An 11,667-nucleotide genomic window follows, 5' to 3' on the forward strand; every position below is an offset into this window, starting at 1 on the left:
GCATTGGTTTTTTGTATTATCTTTTTGGCTTCTGTGTCCCGGATTTGGGTTTTAATATTGATGATCTGCATTCTTCTGCTGAGTTAGGGTTTTGGTGGTCTTGCTTCTCCATCTTCCTTAGGTGACTTGTTAGGCTGTTAACTTGTGATCTTTCCATTTTCTTCATGTGAGTTTGTAGCAATATGAATTAGTTTCTTACTACTGCTTTCATGGCATCCCAGAGGCTTTGGTAAGATGTTTCTTCACTTTCATTTGTTTCCAGGTATCTTTTAGTCTCTGTTTTGATTTCCATGTTGACACAGGAGTTGCTTAGCATCATGCTGTTTAGTGTTCATGTCTTTGTGGGTTTTGGGGGTACTTTGTTGGTGTTGATATTTATTTTTATTTCACTGTGGTCTGAGAAGGTGCATGGTAGAATTTCAAACTTATGAAATTTGTTTATGCTGGATTTATGGCCAAGGATGTGGTTGATCTTATAGTACGTTCCATGTGGTGATGAGTAGAATGTATACTCTGTGGTCGTTGGGTGGAGTGTTTTGTAGGTATTAATTAAGTCCATTTGGCCAAGAGTAACATTGAGGTTCCGGATCTCCTTGCTGATAATTTGTCTTGGTGATTTGTCTAGGGCTGTGAGAGGGGTATTAAAGTCCCCAGTTATGATAGTGTTAGAGTCAATATCTTTTTTCAGTTTACCTAGAAGCTTTATGAAAGTTGGTGCTCCTATGTTGGATGCATATATGTTTAGGATGGATATTTCTTGTTGATAGATTGATCCTTTTATCATTATGTAGTGACCTTCTGTATCCTTTAAGATTTTTTGATAGCTTAAAAGGTACTTTGTCTGAAATTAAGATTGCAACTCCTGCTTTCATTTGTGTTCCGTTCACCTGAAATTTTGTTTCCTGTCCTCTTACTTGAGTCTGTGAGTGTCCTCTCTGGTGAGACGAGTCTCTTGGAAACAATATATTGTTGCCTCATGGTATTTTATCAATTTTGCCATTCTATGTCTTTTCAGTGGTGCATTTAGTCTATTCACATTCATGCTAATTATTGAAATGTGAGAGTTTATCCCTGCCATGAAGTTCTTATAGAGTTATTGTTGTTCCTGTTTGTCTGTTGTCTTTCTTTTGATTTTTGGGTTGATTCTTGTGTGTTTTCAATCTTTTTCCTGTACTCTTATGAAGAACGTTGTTGTTCCTTTTTTCCTTTCTTCTGTGTTTTATACTTTCTTAAGTGTTTCTTGTAGAGCTGGTTTGGAGGCAGTGTAGATTCTTAGGGATTGAATGTCTGGGAAAGACTTTAATTCTCCCTCACTGATGAAGCTTAGCTTAGCTGGTTTGGTGTTCTTGGTTGAAATTGTTTATCTTTGAGAACTTTGAAGATTGGACTTCAAGCTCTCCTAACCTGAAGTGTTTCTATAGATAAATCTGCTGGTATTCTAATTGGTCTTCCCTGGTAGGTAGTCTGACCTTTTTCTCTTGCTGCCTTTAGGATTTTTTCTTTTATACCTATTTTGTTTAGGCAAATTACTATGTGTCTAGGAGTTGGTTTTCTTGTTTGTTCTCTTGCAGGGGTTCTCTGAATCTCTTGTGTTTTTATGGTCACATCACTCATGAGATGAGGAAAGTTTTCTTGAATAATTTCAGGGAATGTTTGTTCCAGGGTGGTCTGTGTCTCTCTTTCTGCCTCAAGAAGTCCAATTACTCTTAGGTTCAGCCTCCTGATATAATTACTCATCTCTTAAAGGTTTTGTTCTGTCTTTTTAAGCTTCTTTTCTATGTTTTTGACAGTTTGGCTTAGTTCTACATTTTGGTCCTCAAGCTCTGAGAGTCTTCCTTTTGCTTGACTAATTCTGCTTTCCATGCTTATCAGTTTGTTATTTATTTAATTCAGAGTATTCTTTAATGTTGTTATCTCAGTTATCAACTCCTTCATTCTTTCCTCTTGTCTCCCCTCAATTCTCTGTATGCTCTCTATTAATGTCTTGATATCTAGGTTTTTAGTTTGAGACCAGTCATAGTAGGGGCTATTCATTGTTTGCATTCCAAAGTCTGTTTTCTAGTGTCTGACTCCTAGGGGTCTGTGTGAAACCCATTTTCTTCTTTTGGTTTTTCTTCATATGTGTAGATTTTCCACCCCCCCTTTTTTTCCTCTTCTTTAATTCTGTTGTTCAGGGATGGGGGTTGCTTTTACTTCTGTTTGCTCAATCTCCTATTCTTCCTTAAGTGAATCCTCTGACTTTGTTCAATTCTGAAGCTGGACTGTGGGTTGGGGGCTGTATTTTTGCAGTTTTGAAATTCAACTGATGGGGGAACTGTGATTCAGAATCTATCTGCAGATTGCAGTATCCACTGACAGGTGTGTGGGCACCCTGGAACCCACTTCCCACTGCCTTACAATCTGTCTATGCAGGGGTGGTATAGGTTTGCTCCCTGAAAGCAAAATGAGGTAAGATGAAGGAAAAGAAGGGAAGAAGGAAGGGGGTGGGGCAAGAAGAAGGTGGAGAGAGAGAAGAGTAAGAGGGAAAAGAGAAGACATACCAACTAACAAAAGAAAAGGGACATAAAGACAGAAAAAAGAAAAAAAAACACCTAAAACATACAGACAATCATATAAATACACAAACCAACAAAAACCTGCCTATTGATGTACTCCTCCCATATACAAACAGGAAGTCTAAAAAAATCAATAAAATAACAGAAACATAGCAAGTGCAAAAACTTTATCAAAAACAGAAAGAGAGAAAAAAACTAAAACAAACAAACAAAAAAACAAACAAAAATGAGCAAAACAAACAGACAAAAAAAACCCCAACTACAACAACAAAAAACAAGTAACCAAAATCCTTCTGAGGTGTTTCCTGTAAGTCTAACTTCCTTTTAGCTCTGGTCTTTAGCTCCTTCCCTCTGCTCTCTGGTGATAGGATTGTTCTCAGCTTGGGTCAGATGCCCAAGGTCTTCTGTGGAAGGAGGATGGGTCAGATTTAGACTCACCCAGCTTTTTGCCTGTCAAGTCTGCCACTCAGATCTGACCTGTCTGTCCAATCCAGCATGGGGTAGGGCTTCTGTCTCTCCCAGTTTGATAAGATTACCTTAGGTCCCAGGTTGGAGGCTGAGTGGAGCTGGGCGGGGCAATTTAGGTCTCTGCCAGGGACATAGAAAATGGCTGTGGTCAGCATTTCCTCACCAGGGATAGGCTACTCTCCAACACCCCCAATCTTCTCTCTTCACTGATCAGATTCAGGGCTCCAGTCAATTTGCTATAACAGGTGATGATGTAGGCCAGGTGTCAGGTGGTGAGAATCAGCTGGATTCTGTAAACTCCTCTCAGGAGAGTCCTGTGAACAGCAGATGATACTGTACCCTAGCAGCTCCAACTCAGGGTGGTGGCAGGTTGTAGTCATCTCAAGGGGAGAGCCCCGGGTGCAAGAACCCAAGTCTCCCCTCAGATAAACTTTCATTCACCCACAGCACACACCTACTCATGCAGAGAGTCTTTATGGACACTGGCTTTTGCAGAGACTGTCTCAGTCCAACCTGTCCCATCGCCATCTTACCAGGCTCCCCCAGTAAATTATCTTTCAGAGCAATGCCTCCTGGTCTGATAATACGGTACCCCATTTCTGAATGTAGAGATTTAAAATAAATAAAAGTGAACCTTAAGGTGTACAAAGCTACTTTAAGTCTACTCTCATTTAATTAAGATCAGTTTTTACTCATATTCAAAATACATGGAATGTTGGCACAAAACTGAAGGGCTGTCAGAAAGATCACATATGTTCTGTGGGTTTATGAAACTTCATTTCTCTAAAAACATACCCTTACATGGCCTTAATTTTACAAATTAAAATTAGCATTCCAAAATATCTAAATAATAAGCAACAATTAAAATAAAATGCTTACTTGCAAATTATGTACAGAATATACTTAATGTTACAACAAGGAAATGGGAGGAAAGAGCCATTGCCCTCCAGCCACGCTGTTCTCTGCTGGAGATGACCATGGCTCTGGACCAGATGTACAAATCAGTTTGGATTTCCTATTTTGGAAAAGGAGAATGTATAGCTAAGCTAAAAGCATTGCTGCACTTTGTTCCTAGTTGGCTTGTTTCCACAAGCTAACCCTGCTAATTTAGAATCTTAAAAGAAGTTTCCTGGTATAACATTATAATTGGAAACAAAAGCTTAAGTATCAAGAACAATGAGTTTAAATGTCCTACAGAAAATGTGAAGTGGCTGTGTAACTAGGCAGAATCTGAAATGCTGGAGTTCCTTTATTCCTTTTAAAGTTATTTTGATTAGTCTCGCAGTAAGAAGTCATGCAACTGAAATATCTATCTGCAAGACCTATAATAGCCTGTAATAGCTTGCATGACACAAGTAACTCCATTTTGTAATAAATCTTCCATCTTTACCTAGAAATGACCCCCTTATGTAACCTTCCCATAGTCACACCACACACCCACATTCCTGTTCCCCTGGGTGGTTGGAAACTCCCTAGTTGCAAATTCTGTATCTAATATAACTGTCCAATTTTGCCAAGAAAAATGTAAATCAAACTGTACAGCTTATGTAATTTTTGCCTTTATATACCCTCTACTCACTCTGTTTTGGGCCGAGAGCCTTTATGACAATAGTCTCTCAGTCGCTGGCTTAAATAAACGACTCATAATCTGACCCTCCAACGTGTTGGCGTCTCCTGTCTCATACTCCGGTCATAACATTTGGAGGCCCCAGTAAGAATTCACCAATCTCGGGTGGTGGCCTCGCTCCAGCTCTCCCTGGCTCGGTGGAGACATTATAGGGGAGTCATTCCAGGGCCCATAACCTCTCATCTGGTTTGGAGGGAGACGGAACGATGGCTGATTTTTACCCGCCTCAAAAATTCCTGAGTCTGTCTGCCTTCTCCTAAGAGGTAAGAATCTGATTAATCTGTTTAATCTGTATGGGGCGACAACTCTGTTAAGTAGGTCGGAGCCTGATGAGGCTGCTCCTTAGAATTTGTTCGGTGACCCAAGATGTTGGTAGAACAGAGTCTTGGTTTAGTGTCCAGTTTCTGTTTGGATGCCCCCTTTTGGCTTCTGTGAACTTATGCAATTTCTAGACCCCTGTCATCCTTGGCCCCTTTCCTTGCTTTGCTTGATTGCTGTGCTTTTTGCCATAGGGTTTGCCTCCGCCACACCTTTGAATTGGTCATCAGTAGCCAAATTTCTGTTCGCTATTGCATATCTCCTTATAATAACAAGTTTAATTCTCATTAGGTGCCTCCTGTGATCTACTGGTTTTGACAATATGGGGCAGAGGCCTTCTAAGACTTCTAAGTCCTCCAGTCCACTGGACTGTATAATAAGGAACTTCTCTATTGGGTTCGTGGAGGACTACAGCGTCCATCTCTCCAAAGGCAGACTCTGTGAAGTTGATTGGTCTGCATTTAATGTTAAATGGCCCTCCACAGGGTCTTTGGATGTTCATGTCACTGAGTCTGTTTGGAAAGTCATTACAGGGACTACTGGTCACCTGGACCAGTTTCCCTGTGTTGAGCAATGGTTAAGTTTGGTCCAAAATCCACCCCCATGTTTAAAAGTATGATTTCTTAAAACTCAGGCTCTTTGTCCTCTAGACAGAAAAAAAAAAGAAAAAGAAAAAAAGAGTCTGTGATTATTAAATAACACCACCAGGTGCCACTATGTCTCCACAGAAAAGAGTAAACACCTGGCATAACTCTACCCTGTCTTGCCTCCCCCTACTAAGACTCCTGGGGGGGGGCTTACCTCATCAACAAGGGTAACTGCACGATCAATGCTTGTATACCTAACCCTGAAATGTACACCATATCTTTATAATAAAAATTTTTAAAAAAAAACATTCATCAGAAAGACCCGGTCATCTCTCATTATGAATCTGGCCCTCTCTTTCCCCTTTGGGAAATATTCCCTCCGGAGGGAACAAATCACACTAAGTGACCATCTTTTTTGGAGAAAACCCCAGGTTGTAACCTCCCTGGAAAATGTGAACATTAAAAACTCATTTAGAATGGCACAGCCTTTATTGAACTGCCTATTGGGATAAGGTTTAGCCATGTAAGCAGGTTTCAGTTTTGTCAAAAATATAATTTGAATCCAGGTGAGTTGGTTGCTGTTTCATGGCTGAAGTTTTCAGGTAAGGGTTGTTAAATCTTTATATGTTATGTGTTTTATCCAGCATGCTAGCAAATTGGCTTTTTAATAAATGAGTATTCATAAACTACTTTCCAAGTTCATCTAGCTTTAATAATCTTTAGTAAATAAAACAATGCTTATGGGTAAGCTCTTCATGTGATTTTTAAAAATCTCAAAATTATTTTAAAGGCCCATTAAGTGTCTGAGTTACTTTCAATTAAAAAAGAGCTATAATATGAAAAAAATACAGGGACAACAGAGTCCAAGCATGTCATTGCCAATAATATGTAAATATCAAGATAAGAATCATGAAGGGATATTTATGAAAAAAATCTCAGTCTATAATCAAGTTAGTTATAATTTTTCTCCTATTCTAACTGCTGTTATGACTTAAAATACAGTGCTAATTGCTAATAGCCATTTGTAATTGCTAACAGTTAATTGTAATTTTAATTTGTTTTTCCACCCAAACTTGCAAGTGCTCTAGTAAAATTTTATTTCCAACTTTACCATGTGTCAACACATTAATGTTAAATAACACCATTTGTTATTTCAGGCTTGCTAAAGTTGTATTTTATAAACAAAGTGATAAATCACCTGTTGTGCTTTATTAGCACCCTCTTATAAAACAGGTAAAGCTTTAAATGCTAAACACCTTTCATGACATGATAAGGTTTAAAAACTGGCCTACGCCTAGTGCATCTGCCAGATAGATAAGGTACTGGATATTCTATGTGAGCGCACCTAATTGCTGCATTGTTGTTCTAGTTGTAAGGTGTGGAGAATTTGTGCCTTGCAACTGGAACTCCAATTTAGTAATTATTAAAGGTTTTTAACAACTTTGCCCATTCACAATTATAAATAAGTAGGGACAGATCATTACACATCCACGTGGTCTGCTCACTCTAAAGGGCTTTTCATCAGACTGTCACAAACAGAGAAATGGTTTAAAAGTTTCATATGTATAACCTATTAAAAAATGAGCTTTTAACAAAACAGTGTCAACATGGAGGGGAACAGAACCAGAGGGCCAAAGAGGCACCCCAATTGGCAGTCACAATTAGCAACAAAACTCCGAATACCCATCAAAGACCTGGCAAAAAACAAACCTGCTAAGGGAATGACATCCATTGCTCATGGATACAGCCTGTGGGGGAACTGGAAGCATAGTTGCCCCAAAGAGGCCTAACCTCCTGGACCTTGTCCACTGTACAGGCCAATGAACCATTGGGCAGCAGGTGTTGTCCCTGTATTTTGATTAGTCTCACAGTGAAAAGCCAAACAACTGAAATACCTATCTGCAAGACCTATAATAGCCTGTAACAGCATGCTTGACACAAATAACTCCATTTTGTAATAAATCTTCCATCTTTACCTAGAAATGAATCCCTTATGCAACCTTCCTGTAATCACATCACACACCCACATTCCTGTTCTCCTTGGTACTTGGAAACTCCCTAGTTGCAAATTCTGTAACTAATCTATCCAGTGTTTTGCCAAGAAAATATAGATCAAACTGCACAGCTTATGTAATTTTTGCCTTTATATACCCTCTACTTATTCTGTTCGGGGCCAAGAACCTTTATAACAATAGTCTCTCTCTGTTGCTGGCTTAAATAAAGGACTCATAATTCGACCCTCAATGTGTTGGTGTCTCCTGTCTCACACTCCGAGCATAACACAACCATAAAAAAATTCCATTAATCTAATGACATTGTAGAAATTAACAAATGGATAAAAATTATTAATGGCTTTAAACTGTACCAATAATAGTACCAAGATTCTATAAAATGAAGGATTGACTATAACTACTTAGTTGTCAAATATACTTCAGCAAATAGATTTAAATTATACTAAAAATGCCAAGTGCACATGGTGATGACCAGCCGACATAGAAAATCCAATAACTTATACGTATTCAGCCCCAGATTAGTCAGATTATGACTTTTTATGTGAGGATTTAGGTGTCTCACCATCATTGCCTTCCTCTCCTCTTCACAATCTTTATCTGTCTGCTGTTCCAGTGCCTCTTTTCTTATCATTTCGAAATTGTTCCCGTTCCCACTACTGTGCTGGGACCAGTCATCTTCTCTCCAGTCACTGTCTGTGTCCGAGTGTCACTCTCCACCGCAGCCCTCTGCCCCATGACTTCCTGGACCTGCCTTTCCTTCCTCCTCTTCCTCCTTCTCCTCATCACTGGCTGTCTTCTCCTCACTGTCGGACTTCTGGTGCTTTTTCATTTTTGGTTTCTCATTTTTCTTTGAGTCTGCTTTTGGTCCCTTGTATTCATGTGTGTACAGGGGCTGAAGGAGTCTATGAAGCCCACGTCACCAGTCAGGTTTGGCAAGAACCAGAAGTGGTGCCTTCCCCTGGTGATGAGCCAGATGATGAGAAGCCTTATGCAACGAGCAACAGCAGGGAGAAGAATACTGGTTACAAAACAGCCTGCACCCACACTGAGGTAATAAATACCTACTCTCATTTCTACTGACCAGAGAGGAAAGAAAGTGGCCACTGTTACTGAAATCACAAGAATTATCCCAATGACAAATATTTTAAAGTGAACTGGGTCATAGATTCACGCATATACCTCATTTCCATCCCGAAAAACTTGGTCATCATGTGGTCCAAATTTGACCTTTTCTTAGTTTCCTTCTTTTGGAGAGTTCCTTCATTTTGGATCCTTCCTTTTCGGCATCTTTTTTTTCCCTTTTTCCTTTTTTTGCCCTTTCATCTTTTATATTTTCTTGCTTGCTCTTTTTATCTTCTTCTTTTCCACTTTCAGCTTTTCCTTTATCTTTTTCTTTCTTTATGTCTTTATCATATTTCATTTTCATTACTTTCAGTGCCTGGTGAAAAAACTGCTTCTTTAAAAGCCTGTTGTAGTAGTCAACCAAGATTCTCTGGTTGTCAATAAAGCTTCTTCTCCTTTCTTGGCCTTTGCCCACTTTGAATCAAAAGGCAATCCACTGCTTTTGAATCAATAAAATAACCAACCTGGTGATCCTTCATATTGGTGGACTTTGTTGGATTGAAGATACTTGGCTACAGCCTTCGCTTCTTTAGATGGTTCACCAGCATCCTGGACCCAATTCTTCTGCCTTCGCTCTACCATGTAGGCTGCTCTGCCCGGGCCATGACATAGACCCTGCATTTTCTAAAATTTTTTATAGTTTGAGGTTTTACATTTAGGTCTTTGATCTATTTAGAGCTGATTTTTGTGTATAGTGAAAGGTAGGTGTCCTGTTTCATTCTTCTGCATGTGGTCAGCCAGTTTTCCTAGCACAATTTACTGAATAGATTCTCTTCTTCCCAGTGGTTGGTTGGTGGAGTCTTTGTCGAAGATGAGTTGGTGGAGAAATTGAGGTTTTACTTCCAGAACCTCTGTCCTGTTTCATTGGTCTATATGCCTGTTCTTGTACCAATACAGGCTGTTTTGATTATTGTAGGCTTATAAGAAAGCTTAAAGTCTGGAACTGTGATACCTCCCACTTTGTTTCTTTTTTGAGGAGTGTTTTGGCTCTTTGTGGTTGTTTATGGTTCTATATGAATTTCTGTATTGTTATTTCCAGGTCTGAGAAGAATGATGTTGGTAATTTGTTTGTTTGTTTTTTGTTTATTTATTTGAATTGTACTCTCACTCTGTTGCCGGGGCTGGAGTTCAGTGGCATGCTCATGGCCACTACAGCCTCAACCTGCTGGGCTCAGATGATCCTTCCACCTCAGCCTTACAAGTAGCTGGAACTAAGGCACGTGTCACCATGCCTGGCTAATTTTTTGATTTTGTTGAAAATCAAAAGGTCTCCCCAAGATGCCCAGGTTGGTCTTGAACCCGTGGGTTCAGGTACTCGGATTCCCAAAGTGCTGAGATTACAGGCATGAGCCACCATGTCCATCTGATGTTGGTAATTTAATGGATATTGTGTTGAATCTGTAGTTGCCTTGGTTAGGATGGACATCTTAACAATGTTGATTCTTCCTATCCATGAACATGGAATATTTTCCCATTTGTTTGTGTCTTCTTTGATTTCTTTGAGCACTTTTCACAGTCCCTAACACAATCTAGCTCCAAAAATTTTTGGTAAAATTAATCAAATCTCCTAAATAAACCAGTGGTTTACATCATCTAAGAGTACCTATGCTTGTCAAACAGGGGTCAACCACTCCAGCTGCATTCACTGTTAGTAACTCCTGTTCTAAATTGTTAAAGTTCACTATCTCTTCATCTCCTATCACACCATTTTCTCTGCAGAGGAAAAGCCAGCAGCCATGTCTCTCAGAACCTTTCCCTGTATAGTTCTGGCTCATGTTTGTTTTTTTTTTTCCCATGGGTGAGACTTGTATGAGATAGGAAGGGATGGAGGGACGGGCCCGGACCCATCAGGGGTGGTTTCAGGCAGATATGAGATTTCAGTGGCTGGAGACCCACTTGTTTTGCCTGGGCAGACCGAGATGAGTGGTGGGAGTTTTCTCAGAGGTTCTGGAGAATTACAGCAATCTCCCAGCAGGATTTCAGGAACCATCAGCGCTTCAGGGTGAGAGCTTCAGCATATACTTCTCTGGCCCCCCACCTGCAGTGTCAAAGAATTCCGGTGGTGATGGGTGTCATTATCCTGTTGTTTCTGTACAAGTTACCACAACCAAATGGCTTAAAACAACACAAATTTATTATGTTACAGATCTAGAATTCAGAAGAGTGAAATGGGTCTCTCTGGGATAAAATCAAGGTGTTGTCAGGGTTGTCTTCCTTTTGGGCTCCAAGGAAAAAGAATATGACTTTGCCTTCTCCAGCTTCTCAGCCTTCCTGCATTCTTCAGCTTGTTTTCTCTTCCTCCATCCTGCAAGGGAAAAAATCACATAACTTTGAACTCTGGTTCTGTTGTCACATTTTTTTCTTTAACTCTGGCTCTGCTGTCTCCTTCTTCCATTTATTGTGGAATTGGACCTGCCTGGATAATCCAGGATCATCTTTTCATTTCAAGAGCCTCAACTTAATCACACCTGAAAAGTTTATTTTGCCATATTAGGTGACCTTGCCACAGGTTCCAGGGACTAGGACCTGGACATCCATGGGAGACCATTATTCTTTCTATCACATGACTTCACCAATATGTGTCCCTCTCTCCTCCAGATTTTCCAACTTTAGTATAGGTTCCTACTCCTATATTAAACACTTCCTTTCTGAGATACCAGAGTGAGTCTGTTTCCTGGAGAAACCAATGTTGATACATCTCCCTACCTGAGAAGAGCAAAAACATTGTTTGTTATGTTAAAGTCTCCAAATGGACAGTGGCTATAAATTAGTTGTTTGATTCAGCAAGTGTTCATTGTACGTTTATTTGCATATCATATATGCTTGGTATTTATTCCTATGTTCTTTCATGTATGTGTGTTCTGCTTTCCATATTAAACTGGGAAGTTCTTGTGGGACAGAGATTTGTCTTCTTTGCCTTCTGGACCCCAAATATTCACAAGTCAGGATTGCCCACATTTATTAATGTTTGTTAACCA

General features: G+C 39.7%; 1 pseudogene; it reads right to left on the bottom strand.

The window, feature by feature from the left end:
• Positions 1-8,094: 8,094 nt before the first annotated feature.
• Positions 8,095-9,271, bottom strand: LOC103273305 (annotated as a pseudogene).
• Positions 9,272-11,667: the final 2,396 nt, after the last annotated feature.

Source organism: Carlito syrichta, unplaced genomic scaffold (genome assembly GCF_000164805.1).
Source record: "Carlito syrichta isolate Samal-C Ts95f unplaced genomic scaffold, Tarsius_syrichta-2.0.1 Scaffold313977, whole genome shotgun sequence".
In the NCBI taxonomy this organism is placed as follows: Eukaryota; Metazoa; Chordata; class Mammalia; order Primates; family Tarsiidae; genus Carlito; species Carlito syrichta.